General features: G+C 53.9%; 1 long non-coding RNA gene across 1 annotated transcript; it reads left to right on the forward strand.

Moving 5' to 3' along the window:
* The first annotated feature begins 10248 nt into the window (after window positions 1-10248).
* Window positions 10249-16058, forward strand: LOC147120652 (uncharacterized). Its single transcript, XR_015078222.1, has 2 exons — window positions 10249-11070; window positions 14474-16058. It is a non-coding gene; the product is annotated as an uncharacterized LOC147120652 (long non-coding RNA).
* Window positions 16059-16589: the final 531 nt, after the last annotated feature.

The following is a 16589-nucleotide window of genomic DNA, read 5'->3' on the forward strand; positions in this document are numbered from 1 at the left end:
TCCTCTGTTACCTCACTCCTCTGTTACCGCGCTCCCGTTACCATGCTCCTCTGTTACCTCACTCCTCTGTTACCATGCTCCTCTGTTACCTCACTCCTCTGTTACCGCGCTCCTCTGTTACCGTGCTCCCGTTACAGCGCTCCTCTTTTACCGCGCTCCTCTGTTGCCATGCTCCTGTTACCACTCTCCTCTGCTACCACGCTCCCGTTACCGCACTCCGCTTTTACCGTGCTCCTCATTTACAACGCTCCTCTGTTACCGCGCTCCTCTGTTACCGCGCTCCTCTGTTACCACGCTCCTCTGTTACCGCGCTCCTCTGTTACCGTGCTCCTCTGTTACCTCACTCCCCCGTTACCGTGCTACTCAGTTAACGCGCTCCCGTTACCGCACGCCGCTGTTACCGCGCTCCTCTGTTACCGCGCTCCTCTGTTACCTCTCTCCCCTGTTGCCGCGCTCCTCTGCTACCGCACTCCCGTTAACGCGCTCTCCTGTTACCGTGCTCCTCCTTTACCACGCTCCTCTGTTACCGCGCTCTTCTTTTACCGTGCTCCTCTGTTACCACGCTCCTCTGTTAGCGCGATCCTCTGTTACCTCACTCCACTGTTAGCGCGATCCTCTGTTACCTCACTCCCCTGTTACCGCGCTCCTCTGTTACCGTGCTCCTCTGTTACCGCGTTCCTCTGTTACCATGCTACTCTGTTACCATGCTCCTCTGTTACCGCGCTCCTCTGTTACCTCACTCCCCTGTTACCGCGCTCCTCTGTTACCGCGCTCCTCTGTTACCGCGCTCCTTTTACCGCGCTCCTCTGTTACCGCACTCCTCTGTTACCTCACTCCCCTGTTACCGCACTCGTCTGTTACTGCGCTCCTCTGTTACCGCGCTCCTGTTACCGCGCTCCTCTGTTACCATGCTCCTCTGTTATCGCACTACTCTTTTACCGCGCTACTCTTTTACCGCGCGCCTGTTACCGCGCTCCTCTTTTACCACTCTCCTCTGTTACCATGCTCCTCTGTTACCGCACTCCCCGTTACCGCGCTCCCATTACCGTGCTCCTCTTTTACCACGCTCCTCTGTTACCGCGCTCCCTTTACCGCACTTCCCTGTTACGGTGCTTTCCTGTTACCGTGCTCCCCTGCTACCGCGCTCCACTGTTACCGCGCTCCGATGTTACAGCGCTCGCCTGTTACCGCATTCCGCTGTTACCACGCTCCTGTTACTGCAGCCTGCTGTTACGGCACTCCGCTGTTACCGCACTCATCTGTTTCCGCGCTCCACTGTTACCACGCTCGCCTGTTACCGCGCTCCACTTTTATCGTGCTCCTCTCTTACCACGCTCCTCTGTTACCACGCTCCTCTTCCACCGTGCTCCTCTGTTACCGCGCTCCTCTGTTACAGCGCTCCTCTGTTACCGCTGTCCTCTGTTACCGTGCTCCTCTGTTAGCTCACTCCCCTGTTACCGCGCTCCTCTGTTACCGTGCTCCTCTGTTACCACTCCCCTGTGTTACCGCGCTCCTCTGTTACCGCGCTCCTCTGTTACCGCACTCCGCTGTTACCGCGCTCCTCTGTTACCGCGCTCCTGTTACCGCGCTCCTGTTACCACGCTCCTCTGTTACCGCGCTCCTCTGTTACCGCGCTCCTCTGTTACCGCGCTCCTTGGTTACCACGCTCCTCTGTTACCACGCTCCTCAGTTACCGCACTGCCCTGTTACCGCGCTGCAGATACCGTGCTCCGCTTTTACCACGCTCCTCTGTTACCGCGCTCCCTTTACCGCACTCCCCTGTTACGGCGCTTCCCTGTTACCGTGCTGCTCTGTTACCGCGCTCCACTGTTACCGCGCTCCGCTGTTACCGCGCTCCGCTGTTACCATGCTCCTCTGTTACCGTGCTCCTCTGTTACCGCGCTCCTCTGTTACTGTGCTCCCCTGTTACCGTGCTCCTCTGTTACCGCGCTCCTCTGTTACCGTGCTCCTCTATTACGGCGCTCCTCTGCTACCGCGCTCCCGTTAACACGCTCCGCTGTTACCGTGCTCCTCCTTTACCACGCTCCTCTGTTACCGCGCTCCTCTTTTACCGTGCTCCTCTGTTACCGCGCTCCTCTGTTAGCGCGCTCCACTGTTACCGCGCTCGCCTGTTACCGCGCTCCACTTTTACCGTGCTCCTCTTTTACCACGCTCCTCTGTTACTGGGCTCCTCTGTTACCGCACTCCTCTGTTACCGCTCTCCTCTGTTACCACGCCCCTGTATTACCGCGCTCCTCTGTTACCGCGCTCCTCTGTTACCACGCTCCGCTGTCACCGCGCTCCTGTTACCGCGCTCCTGTTACCGCGCTCCTCTGTTACCGTGCTCCCGTTACTGCGCTCCTCTGTTACCACGCTCCTCTGTTACCGCGCTCCTCTGTTACCGTGCTCCCCTGCTGCCGTGCTCCTCTGTTAGCGTGCTCCTCTGTTACCGCGCTCCTCTTACACCGCGCTCCTCTGTTACCGCGCTCCTCTGTTACCGCGCTCCTCTGTTACCACGCTCCTCAGTTACCGCACTGCCCTGTTACCGCGCTGCAGATACCGTGCTCCGCTTTTACCACGCTCCTCTGTTACCGCACTCCCTTTACCGCACTCCCCTGTTACGGCGCTTCCCTGTTACCGTGCTGCTCTGTTACCGCGCTCCACTGTTACCGCTCTCCGCTGTTACCGCGCTCCGCTGTTACCGCGCTCCGCTGTTACCATGCTCCTCTGTTACCATGCTCCTCTGTTACCGCGCTCCTCTGTTACTGAGCTCCCCTGATACCGTGCTCCTCTGTTACCGCGCTCCTCTGTTACCGTGCTCCTCTATTACGGCGCTCCTCTGCTACCGCGCTCCCGTTAACGCGCTCCGCTGTTACCGTGCTCCTCCTTTACCGTGCTCCTCTGTTACCGCGCTCCCCTGTTAGCGCGATCCTCTGTTACCTCACTCTACTGTTAGCGCGATCCTCTGTTACCTCACTCCCCTGTTACCGCGCTCGTCTGTTACCGTGCTCCTCTGTTACCGCGCTCCTCTGTTACCACACTCCTCTCTTACCGCGTTCCTCTGTTACCATGCTACTCTGTTACCGTGCTCCTCTGTTAGCGTGCTCCTCTGTTACTGCGCTCCTCTTTTACCGTACTCCTCTGTTACCACGCTCCTCTGTTACCATGCTCCTCTGTTACCGTGCTCCTCTGTTACCGCGTTCCTCTGTTACCGCGCTCCTCGGTTACCATGCTCCTCTGTTACCACGCTCCTCAGTTACCGCACTGCCCTGTTACCGCGCTGCAGATACCGTGCTCCGCTTTTACCATGCTCCTCTGTTACCGCGCTCCCTTTACCGCACTCCCCTGTTACGGCGCTTCCCTGTTACCGTGCTCCTCTGTTACCGCGCTCCACTGTTACCGTGCTCCTCTGTTACTGTGCTCCCCTGTTACCGTGCTCCTCTGTTACCGCGCTTCTCTGTTACCGTGCTCCTCTATTACGGTGCTCCTCTGTGACCGCGCTCCTCTGTCACCTCACTCCTCTGTTACCGGGTTGCTCTGTTACTGTACTCCCCGTTACCGTGCTCCTCTGTAACCGTGCTCCTCTGTTACCGCGCTCCTCTATTACCGCGCTCCTCTGTTACTGTGCTCCGCTGTTACCACGCTCCTCTGTTACCCCGCTCCCCTGTTACTGTGCTCCTCTGTTACCACGCTCCACTGTTACCACGCTCCTCTGTTACCGTGCTCCTCTGTTACCGCGCTCCTCTGTTACCTGACTCCCCTCTTACAACGCTCCTTTGTTACCACGCTCCTCTGTTACCGCAATCCTCTGTTACTGCGTTCCTCTGTTACCGTGCTACTCTGTTACGATGCTCCTCTGTTACCGCACTCCTCTGGTACCGCGCTCCTTTTACCGTGCTCCTCTGTTACCGCGCTCCTCTGTTACCTCACTCCCCTGTTACCGTGCTCCTCTGTTACTGCGCTCCTCTGATACCGCGCTCCTTTTACCGTGCTCCTCTGTAACCGCGCTCCTCTATTACCTCACTCCTCTATTACCGCGCTCCCGTTACCGCGCTCCTCTGTTACCTGACTCCCCTGTTACCACGCTCCTTTGTTACCACGCTCCTCTGTTACCGCACTCCTCTGTTACCGTGCTCGCCTGTTACCGCGCTCCACTTTTACCGTGCTCCTCTTTTACCACGCTCCTCAGTTACTGGGCTCCTCTGTTACCGCGCTCCTCTGTTACCGCTCTCCTCTGTTACCACGCCCCTGTATTACCGCGCTCCTCTGTTACCGCGCTCCTCTGTTACCACGCTCCGCTGTCACCGCGCTCCTGTTACCGCGCTCCTGTTACCGCGCTCCTCTGTTACCGTGCTCCCGTTACTGCGCTCCTCTGTTACCACGCTCCTCTGTTACCGCGCTCCTCTGTTACCGTGCTCCCCTGCTGCCGTGCTCCTCTGTTAGCGTGCTCCTCTGTTACCGCGCTCCTCTTACACCGTGCTCCTCTGTTACCGCGCTCCTCTGTTACCGCGCTCCTCTGTTACCACGCTCCTCAGTTACCGCACTGCCCTGTTACCGCGCTGCAGATACCGTGCTCCGCTTTTACCACGCTCCTCTGTTACCGCACTCCCTTTACCGCACTCCCCTGTTACGGCGCTTCCCTGTTACCGTGCTGCTCTGTTACCGCGCTCCACTGTTACCGCTCTCCGCTGTTACCGCGCTCCGCTGTTACCGCGCTCCGCTGTTACCATGCTCCTCTGTTACCATGCTCCTCTGTTACCGCGCTCCTCTGTTACTGAGCTCCCCTGATACCGTGCTCCTCTGTTACCGCGCTCCTCTGTTACCGTGCTCCTCTATTACGGCGCTCCTCTGCTACCGCGCTCCCGTTAACGCGCTCCGCTGTTACCGTGCTCCTCCTTTACCGTGCTCCTCTGTTACCGCGCTCCCCTGTTAGCGCGATCCTCTGTTACCTCACTCTACTGTTAGCGCGATCCTCTGTTACCTCACTCCCCTGTTACCGCGCTCGTCTGTTACCGTGCTCCTCTGTTACCGCGCCCCTCTGTTACCACACTCCTCTCTTACCGCGTTCCTCTGTTACCATGCTACTCTGTTACCGTGCTCCTCTGTTAGCGTGCTCCTCTGTTACTGCGCTCCTCTTTTACCGTACTCCTCTGTTACCACGCTCCTCTGTTACCATGCTCCTCTGTTACCGTGCTCCTCTGTTACCGCGTTCCTCTGTTACCGCGCTCCTCGGTTACCATGCTCCTCTGTTACCACGCTCCTCAGTTACCGCACTGCCCTGTTACCGCGCTGCAGATACCGTGCTCCGCTTTTACCATGCTCCTCTGTTACCGCGCTCCCTTTACCGCACTCCCCTGTTACGGCGCTTCCCTGTTACCGTGCTCCTCTGTTACCGCGCTCCACTGTTACCGTGCTCCTCTGTTACTGTGCTCCCCTGTTACCGTGCTCCTCTGTTACCGCGCTTCTCTGTTACCGTGCTCCTCTATTACGGTGCTCCTCTGTGACCGCGCTCCTCTGTCACCTCACTCCTCTGTTACCGGGTTGCTCTGTTACTGTACTCCCCGTTACCGTGCTCCTCTGTAACCGTGCTCCTCTGTTACCGCGCTCCTCTATTACCGCGCTCCTCTGTTACTGTGCTCCGCTGTTACCACGCTCCTCTGTTACCCCGCTCCCCTGTTACCGTGCTCCTCTGTTACCACGCTCCACTGTTACCACGCTCCTCTGTTACCGTGCTCCTCTGTTACCGCGCTCCTCTGTTACCTGACTCCCCTCTTACAACGCTCCTTTGTTACCACGCTCCTCTGTTACCGCAATCCTCTGTTACTGCGTTCCTCTGTTACCGTGCTACTCTGTTACGATGCTCCTCTGTTACCGCACTCCTCTGGTACCGCGCTCCTTTTACCGTGCTCCTCTGTTACCGCGCTCCTCTGTTACCTCACTCCCCTGTTACCGTGCTCCTCTGTTACTGCGCTCCTCTGATACCGCGCTCCTTTTACCGTGCTCCTCTGTAACCGCGCTCCTCTATTACCTCACTCCTCTATTACCGCGCTCCCGTTACCGCGCTCCTCTGTTACCTGACTCCCCTGTTACCACGCTCCTTTGTTACCACGCTCCTCTGTTACCGCACTCCTCTGTTACCGTGCTCCTCTGTTACCGTGCTCCTCTGTTACCGCGCTCCTCTTTTACCGCGCTCCTCTGTTACCATGCTCCTCTGTTACCGCGCTCCTCTTTTACCGCGCTCCTTTTACCGCGTTCCTCTGTTACCTCACTCCTCTGTTACCGCGCTCCCGTTACCGTGATCCTCTGTTGCCGCGCTCCTCTGTTACCACGCTCCTCTGTTACCGTGCTCCTCTGTTACCTCACTCCCCCGTTACCGTGCTACTCAGATACTGCGTTCCCGATTCCACGCTCCGCTGTTACCGCGCCCCTCTTTTACCGTGCTCCTCTGTTACTTCATTCCCCTGTTACCGCGCTCCTCTGCTACTGCGCTCCCGTTAACGCACTCCGCTGTTACCGTGCTCCTCCTTTACCACGCTCCTGTTACCGCGCTCCTCTTTTACTGTGCTCCTCTGTTACCGCGCTCCTCTGTTACCGCGCTCCTCTGTTACCGCTCTCCTCTGTTACCGTGCTCCTCTGTTACCTCACTCCCCTGTTACCGTGCTCCTCTGTTACCGCGCTCCCGTTACCGTGCTCCTCTGTTACCTCACTCCTCTGTTACCATGCTCCTCTGTTACCTCACTCCTCTGTTACCGCGCTCCTCTGTTACCGTGCTCCCATTACCGTTCTCCACTGTTACCGCGCACCTCTGTTGCCGTGCTCCTCTGTTACTGCGCTCCTCTGCTACCACGCTCCCGTTCCCGCCCTCCGCTGTTACCGTGCTCCTCATTTACGACGCTCCTCTGTTACCGCGCTCCTCTGTTACCGTGATCCTCTGTTGCCGCGCTCCTCTGTTACCACGCTCCTCTGTTACCGTGCTCCTCTGTTACCTCACTCACCCGTTACCGTGCTACTCAGATACCGCGTTCCCGTTGCCGCGCTCCTCTCTTACCGTGCTCCTCTGTTACCTCACTCCCCTGTTACCGTGCTCCTCTGCTACCGCGCTCCCGTTAACGCGCTCCGCTCTTACCGTGCTCCTCCTTTACCACGCTCCTCTGTTACCGCGCTCCTCTTTTACTTTGCTCCTCTGTTACCGCGCTCCTCTGTTACCGCGCTCCTCTGTTACCGCTCTCCTATCTTACCGTGCTCCTCTGTTACCTCACTCCCCTGTTACCGTGCTCCTCTGTTACCGCGCTCCTCTTTTACCGCGCTCACCTGTTACCACGCTCCCCTGTTACCGTGCTCCTCTGTTACCGCGCTCCTCTGTTACCGTGCTCCTCTGTTACCGCTCTCCTCTGTTACCGTGCTCCTCTGTTACCTCACTCCCCTGTTACCGTGCTCCTCTGTTACCGCGCTCCTCTGTTACCGCGCTCGCCTGTTACTGCGCTCCCCTGTTACCGCGCTCCTCTGTTACCACGCTCCTCTGTTACCGCGCTCCTCTGTTACCGCGGTTCTCTGTTACCACGCTCCTCTGTTACCGCGCTCCTCTGTTACCACGCTCCTCTGTTACTGTGCTCCTCTGTTACCGCACTCCTCTGTTACCGCGCTCCCCTGTTACCGCGCTCCCTTGATACCGCGCTCCCCTATTACTGCGCTCCTCTATTACCGCGCTTCCCTGTTACCGCGCTCCTCTTTTACCGTGCTCCCTTGTTACCGTGCTCCCCTGTTACCGCGCTCCCGTTACCGCGCTCCCCTGTTACCGCGCTCCTCTGTTACTGTGCTCCTCTGTTACCGCTTCCTCTGTTACCTCGCTCCCCTGTTACCGCGCTCCTCTGTTCCTGTGCTCCCCTGTTACCGTGCTCCCCTGTTACCGCGCTCCTCTATTACCGCGCTCCTCTGTTCCCGTGCTCCCCTGTTACTGCGCTCCCCTGTTACCGCGCTCCTCCATTACCGCGCTCCTCTGTTACCACGCTCCTCTGTTACTGTGCTCCTCTGTTACCGCACTCCTCTGTTACCACGCTCCCCTGTTACCGTGCTCCCTTCATACCGAGCTCCTCTGTTATCGCGCTCCTCTATTACCGCGCTCCCCTTTTACTGCGCTCCTCTATTACCACGCTCCCCTGTTACCGCGCTCCTCTTTTACTGTGCTCCCTTGTTACCGTGCTCCCCTGTTACCACGCTCCCGTTACCGCGCTCCCCTTTTGCCGCGCTCCTCTGTTACTGCGCTCCTCTGTTACCGCGCTCCTCTGTTACCTCGCTCCCCTGTTACCGCGCTCCTCTGTTCCCGTGCTCCCCTGTTACCGCGCTCCCCTGTTACCGCGCTCCTCTATTACCGCGCTCCTCTGTTCCCGTGCTCCCCTGTTACTGCTCTCCCCTGTTACTGCACTCCTCTATTACCGCGCTACTCTGATACCACGCTCTTCTGTTACCGCGCTCCCCTGTTACCACACTCCCCTGTTACCGGGCTCCTCTGTTACCGTGCACCTCTATTAACATGCTCCCCTTTTACCGCGTTCCCCTGTTACTGCGCTCCTCTTTTACCGCGCTCCCCTGTTACCGCGCTCCTCTGATACTGTGCTCCCCTGTTACCGCGCACCTTTGAAACCGTGCTCCCCTGTTACTGTGCTTCTCTGTTACCGCACTCCCCTGTTACCACTCTCTGCTGTTACCGCACTCCTCTGTTAGCGTGCTCCCCTATTACCGCACTCCCCTGTTACCGTGCTCCTCTGTTACCATGCTACTCTGTTACCGTGCTCCTCTGTTACCGCGCTCCTCTGTTACCGTGCTCCCCTGTTACCGTGCTCCTCTGTTAGCGTGCTCCTCTGTTACCGCGCTCCTCTTTTACCATGCTCCTCTGTTACCACGCTCCTCAGTTACCATGCTCCTCTGTTACCGTGCTCCTCTGTAACCGTGCTCCTCTGTTACCGCGCTCCTCTATTACCGCGCTCCTCTGTTACTGTGCTCCGCTGTTACCACGCTCCTCTGTTACCCCGCTCCCCTGTTACCGTGCTCCTCTGTTACCACGCTCCACTGTTACCACGCTCCTCTGTTACCGTGCTCCTCTGTTACCGCGCTCCTCTGTTACCTGACTCCCCTCTTACAACGCTCCTTTGTTACCACGCTCCTCTGTTACCGCACTCCTCTGTTACCGTGCTCCTCTGTTACCGTGCTCCTCTGTTACCGCGCTTCTCTTTTACCGCGCTCCTCTGTTACCATGCTCCTCTGTTACCGCGCTCCTCTGTTACCGCGCTCCTTTTACCGTGCTCCTCTGTTACCGCACTCCTCTGTTACCTCACTCCCCTGTTACCGTGCTCCTCTGTTACCGCGCTCCTCTGATACCGCACTCCTTTTACCGTGCTCCTCTGTAACCGCGCTCCTCTGTTACCTCACTCACCTGTTACCATGCTCCTCTGTTACCGCGCTCCTCTATTACCTCACTCCTCTATTACCGCGCTCCCGTTACCGCGCTCCTCTGTTACCTGACTCCCCTGTTACCACGCTCCTTTGTTACCACGCTCCTCTGTTACCGCACTCCTCTGTTACCATGCTCCTCTGTTACCGTGCTCCTCTGTTACCGCGCTCCTCTTTTACCGCGCTCCTCTGTTACCATGCTCCTCTGTTACCGCGCTCCTCTTTTACCGCGCTCCTTTTACCGCGTTCCTCTGTTACCTCACTCCTCTGTTACCGCGCTCCCGTTACCGTGATCCTCTGTTGCCGCGCTCCTCTGTTACCACGCTCCTCTGTTACCGTGCTCCTCTGTTACCTCACTCCCCCGTTACTGTGCTACTCAGATACCGTGTTCCCGTTTCCGCGCTCCGCTGTTACCGCGCTCCTCTCTTACCATGCTCCTCTGTTACCTCATTCCCCTGTTACCGCGCTCCTCTGCTACTGCGCTCCCGTTAACGCACTCCGCTGTTACCGTGCTCCTCCTTTACCATGCTCCTCTGTTACCGCGCTCCTCTGTTACCGCGCTCCTCTGTTACCGCTCTCCTCTGTTACCGTGCTCCTATGTTACCTCACTCCCCTGTTACTGTGCTCCTCTGTTACCGTGCTCCCGTTACCGTGCTCCTCTGTTACCTCACTCCTCTGTTACCATGCTCCTCTGTTACCTCACTCCTCTGTTACCGCGCTCCTCTGTTACCGTGCTCCCGTTACCGCGCTCCACTGTTACCGCACACCTCTGTTGACGTGCTCCTCTGTTACCGCTGTTAAGGAGAATTTCAGTACTAAGGACTTTGCAAAGACTGTCGGGATACTTGACATTAAACTGGTTGACAAAGGGGCCCCCTGAACTCGCACGTAGGCTGGGATGAGATAATGCCAGCTGCAGTTTTGTTATTGAACGATTGTGGTCACCTTGCGACGGAAAATAGGTTGGACTTCTGCTTCTCCTGTCTGCGGTTAAAGGTCCCGAAAAAGGTTTTAGACCTAGGGTCCATCGCTTGCTTAAAATAGGTAACCATTTTAGATGTCACGGGGTGTCGCTAGGATTATGTAATCAACCGTCTAAGTTGTTTTGACCTCTGTATAAAGGTAAGCGGCTTGAGTGTACAAAACGAGAAGTGTGGCGATTGCACACCGGGTGTACAGCTGCTTCTCCCAGAGCTCTGCAATAAAGCATTCTTTTACTTTGCCATTCACTCATGGTCAGAGTTTTATTTGACTCCAAAGGCTTCTGTTGGGATCGTGTCGACCTAGAATATCACCTGGTCCACGTAGCCCCAAATTAGCTACAACAATTGGCGCTGCGAGCAGGGTCACCGAGTGACTGGCCGCCCTGATCAAGCGGACACACGCTCGAGTGATCTAAAAGAACAAAAGAGAGGTGAGATGGCATATGTAAAATTGTGCTAGGATACTAACAACCGTAAGACTGCATTATTTCTTGTATTTCCAGGGAAACTAGGTATAACCTGGGAGGAGAACTGGAGATTCCAGGGAAACCAGGTATAGCCTAGGAGGAGAACTGGAAGAGAGGAGGGGTAAAGGAGCCGGACCAACCTTTACCTACACGTGACGGACCCCGAGAGAAAGGTATTTGTGTTCTCAGAATCGGGGGGCCGAAGATAGTGACCAAGGGACATAATGTCGAGTAAGGATCTGAAGCGGGGGCCCCCGGGCTCCCTCATCGATACTTTTATGACGGATAGATGTACCCTTATTGAAAGAATGCAGGAAGACGGGTGGGACGTATCCAAAGGTTTGGACCGACAGCGGTCATGGTGGGACACACAGAAAAAGGGAAGAACTAAAAAAGCAGGAGTACTGTTGGTTCATCAATTGGCAGGATTGATAGAACAGGCAGAAAAGGCAGCGGTGAGTCTTAAGGGAAAACAACTTCAGATAGATAACCTCCGAACAGAGTGTGAGGGATGTAAAAAGCAAATAGAAGTCCTCAAAGGAGTTAATGAAGGACAACAACAATGGCTGAGAGAATATAACCGACAAACCTGGGGAGAGACAGGGAGAGAAGAAGCTCTGCCCCCATATACCAACCCCAGCGCACCCCCAGTTTATAATGTAGCACCGGTGACAAGGCAAGACCCACTGAATGACCTAGTGGTTGCTAATAGGGGAAGAGCAGATTGGAAAGCATTTACCCCAGGTGAAAAGGAAGCCGTTATGAGCCGTCTGGGAAAACTACAGACCCGGAGTTCTAACACTAAATTTTGGGCGGAGCTGGATTCAGTTTGGCAGGGTCATTCCCTCCACCTTAGGGACGTACACCAATTAGTGCAGGCAGCATGCCCCGTGGACAGGTGGCGGTTGGTGCCTGAAAACCAAGGCGCTGGCAATGCCAACACAGACTACCGCAACGGAAGATGGGTGAATCAATGCCCACTAAAAATGAATAAGGAAGAAATGACTCCCGCCTTCCAGTTATACAAAATAGCAGTACAAGGGGTGTTGGGAGAGGCCCCCACAAATTGGAATAAAATAACGGCGTGTAAACAAAAGAAAGGAGAGGGCTCTTCAGAATTCGGGGAACGATTGTTCGCCGTCTACGGAGAATCCTCTGGACAGCCAAACGCGGTGAGAACAGACCCAGCCTTTATCCAGGCATTTAAAGATGGGCTGTCCCCCCCCCATCAGGCAATCCTAAAACTAGGAGTACTGGCTACCAGAGTATATGATGAGATAGTTGAATGGGCACGTGGCGTTGACGGATTACAGACTAGGGAGAAGGAAGAGGTGCAAGTGAAGAAGGAGAGAGTAAGTGCAGTCCAATCCGACAATGTCGGGTCAGGGACAAAACCGAAAGGCGCTTGCCACAATTGTGGTAAGGTAGGACACTTTATTAGAGACTGTAAGCAACCAAAACCGTTGAAGGAGTATTGGGGTCGGGTATTTCCCATGATTGTGGAGATGTAGATGCTGACTTAGAGGGAGACAAGATAAAAGACACTCCGTTACCAGGGGCTGAAGAGACCCTGTACGTAGACGGGTCCCGAAAATATATAGACGGACAGCCTCGTACGGGCTGGGCTGTAGTAAATAGTCAGATGAGAACTGTACGATCGGGGAGACTTGAAGGAGGCTTGTCAGCCCAAGTAGCAGAACTAGTGGCTCTGACAGTAGCATTAGAAGAGTCCGAGAATAAAATTGTAAATATATATACAGATAGCCGATATGCGTTCGGTGTAGTCCATGACTACATGACTGCATGGGGCAGACGGGGATTTGTAACTACCGGAGGAACCCCCATAAGACATCAGGAAAGAATCGAAGCCCTCCTGGAAGCTAGTAATAAGCCTAAACAGGTCGCAGTAATAAAGATTAAAGCACACCAAAAAGAACCAGCCAGAGACAGTCCAGAATGGACGGGTTATATGGGCAGCTCAGGCAGCCCTGATCTTGGAACGGAAAGAAGCAAACCTAGAACGGAAGGAAGGAAAGCAGATAGCGAAACAATCCGCGGAGTTAGCCTTAGGATGGGAACCCGAGGAACCTGTAGCCAGTGTAGATAGCCCAGGAAATGAAATTAGTATCGCTGAGCTACATGAGGATATATTACCTAGTGAAAGGCAAAGATGGAAAGAACAAGGAGCCAGACCAACAACAGACGGAGTATGGCGAATAAATAACAAGGTAATGGCCCCCGAGTGTATACAGAATACCCTACTCGAAATACACCATGGATTAAGCCACTCTGGAAAGGAGGCGATGCAACAGACTTTAGGTAAGGAGTGGTGGTGGAAGGGTATGGGACGGGACATTGCTAAGTATTGTCAATGATGCATCGTGTGCGCTCAGCATAACCCAGGAAGGCCAGTTAAAATTAGATTAGGACACCAACCCAGGCCCCGAGGGCCATGGGAGCACTTGCAAATTGATTTTACGGGGCCCCTACCCATGTCAAAGGGTAAGACGTATTGCTTGGTAATCATTGATCAATTCACAAGATGGGTGGAGGCCTTTCCAATGCCGCTCCAGATAGATTCGGATCAAGGGACCCACTTCACAGGAGGTGTGGTCAAACATATGTGCCAGTTAATGGGAATTAAGCAAAAGTTTCATATACCCTACCATCCCCAGAGCTCGGGGATGGTAGAAAGAATGAACCGAACATTAAAAAATGCGCTGGCTAAGGCCATGCAGGAATCGGGAAAAACATGGGTGGAAGTGTTACCTATCATTCTGATGAAATTACGAGCCACCTGTAATCGTACCACAGGCCTTGCCCCGTATGAACTTATGACAGGACGAGCAATGCAATTGCCAGAAGGCATAATTACGGGAGGGGTGGATGTAGGCCCCTTAAAGGACAAGCTACGGCGATATGTCCAAGAAATGAGTAAACAACTAAAAGAAATGCGGACGCAGGTAAGGTACCGCCAGAGGGAGCAGGACAAGAAGGAATTCCCCTTCCCGTTACCAGAAGTCCCTACAGCGGGAACTAGGGTAATGCTAAAGGTATTACCAACCAAATCAGGCTTTGCTCCCAAATGGAATGGGCCTTACGAAGTTATTATTAGCGGAGATACTTGCGCCTGTCTAGACATACGGGGAAAGGGAGTGTGGAAACATTGGACACAGCTAAAGATATATGAGCCAAAGTCATCCCTGGAGCCTCCTGAGACGGAGACTACCGGGGAGAGTGAAACCACGAAAGAAAAGACTGACTAAATGAATGTAACCAGCATAAAATTAAGATTAAAGTTGTTAAGGTATTGTGTTAAGGACTCAATCTGTAGGGGCGTACAATGCAGATTGAGAATTGATACTGTTTGGTTAAGGCATAAGGATTACGCTTCGGGGTTACAGAACTCGTACTCGGCCTTGGAAAGGTGACTGCGGTTATGCGAGATCTGTTATGGTGTTTGGATCGTTCTGACCTGCTGACATCCAACACCCATTTTAAGTTTTAAGCCTTAATCTACCTCAGAAGGGGTGTGCATAGAAGTTACTAATAATACACCCTTGTATTATTTTCCAGGTCAACATCAGCTGATTAATGCCTGATACTTTGATCTGTTTGCCTGTGTGGGCATTTATTTTGTGGCTTATTGCATCGGTTGTGCTTGTGTGCTTTTATCTTAACGCGTTGTTACAAGAGTGTTATCGGGAGGGCCAGAGAAACCATAAGCCAGTTTCAGACAGGCAGTCCTTACTTAAAATTGAAAATGAAGACCGTAATATGTTTAGTTGCGATAATATGCATTGTTACGGTAACCCGGGGTACACGGAGTCCGTTATCCTAACGGGACCCAGCACATTCAATCAAGAGCAGGATCCAAGTAACCCAAGTCCTGGGCTAGATAGTCTAAAAGCCTATAATGGTACATATTTTATATGTGGTCACCGAGCCTATCCATGGTTACCCCGGAATTGGACGGGTTCGTGTTACTTAGGTTATGTAGTACCCTACATTCACCTCTTGAATGAGATTGGGGAACACCACGAATTTAAGAAATACCAGATTAAAAGAGAGCTAGGAGCTTATCAAAGATTTTTTGGGGTAATAAACCCTCCCTATGGAATAATGAACTTAATGGATGAAACAAGGAAGTTGGCAAGGTTAATAGAGGTAGTTGCCAATGTTACTGGGGAAGCTTTAACAGAAATGAGTACTGAAATGGTAGCCATTAGAACAGTAGCCCTTCAAAATCGTATGGCCTTAGATTACCTCCTTGCAGCACAAGGAGGAACCTGTGTCTTGATAGGAAGTGAGTGCTGTACTTATATCCCTGATAGTTCGGAAAATATCACAAACTTAGTAAACCACATGAAGGATGAAGTGAAGAGAGTCCATACCAATCCGGGAGAAGGATGGTTGGAGTGGCTAGGACTAACAGGATGGGGTTCCTGGATAATGCATGCATTGGCTATCATCGTTGCGATATGTGTTGCAATATGCTGTCTGCTAACTATAGTGAGAGCTTGTTGCAAAATGGCAATGACACCGGTAATGCCAGTCAGTGTGATTCAGGCGGATGAACTATCGCTTATGGAAAAGGACAAGGAGGACCAACCTGAACCAACTGCCTTCCCTCGGGTGAGTCAGTGGTTGTAGGAACAACACTGTGAAGAAAGAAGATTGATGGTCAGCTGGACCAAGAAGATCGTGATCCAGGACCAAAAGGAGGGATTGTTAAGGAGAATTTCAGTACTAAGGACTTTGCAAAGACTGTCGGGATACTTGACATTAAACTGGTTGACAAAGGGGCCCCCTGAACTCGCACGTAGGCTGGGATGAGATAATGCCAGCTGCAGTTTTGTTATTGAACGATTGTGGTCACCTTGCGACGGAAAATAGGTTGGACTTCTGCTTCTCCTGTCTGCGGTTAAAGGTCCCGAAAAAGGTTTTAGACCTAGGGTCCATCGCTTGCTTAAAATAGGTAACCATTTTAGATGTCACGGGGTGTCGCTAGGATTATGTAATCAACCGTCTAAGTTGTTTTGACCTCTGTATAAAGGTAAGCGGCTTGAGTGTACAAAACGAGAAGTGTGGCGATTGCACACCGGGTGTACAGCTGCTTCTCCCAGAGCTCTGCAATAAAGCATTCTTTTACTTTGCCATTCACTCGTGGTCAGAGTTTTATTTGACTCCAAAGGCTTCTGTTGGGATCGTGTCGACCTAGAATATCACCTGGTCCACGTAGCCCCAAATTAGCTACAACACCGCGCTCCTCATTTACGACGCTCCTCTGTTACCGCGCTCCTGTTACCGTGCTCCTCATTTACGACGCTCCTCTGTTACCGCGCTCCTCTGTTACCGTGATCCTCTGTTGCCGCGCTCCCCCGTTACCGTGCTACACAGATACCGCATTCCCGTTACCGCGCTCCTCTCTTACCGTGCTCCTCTGTTACCTCACTCCCCTGTTACCATGCTCCTCTGCTACCGCGCTCCCGTTAACGCGCTCCGCTCTTACCGTGCTCCTCCTTTACCACGCTCCTCTGTTACCGCGCTCCTCTTTTACTGTGCTCCTCTGTTACCGCGCTCCTCTGTTACCGCGCTCCTCTGTTACCGCTCTCCTCTGTTACCGTGCTCCTCTGTTACCTCACTCCCCTGTTACCATGCTCCTCTGTTACCGCGCTCCTCTTTTACCGCG

The sequence above is a fragment of the Somniosus microcephalus genome, chromosome 4 (genome assembly GCF_052327205.1).
Source record: "Somniosus microcephalus isolate GS21.2 chromosome 4, FLI_Smic_1.0, whole genome shotgun sequence".
NCBI lineage: Eukaryota > Metazoa > Chordata > Chondrichthyes > Squaliformes > Somniosidae > Somniosus > Somniosus microcephalus.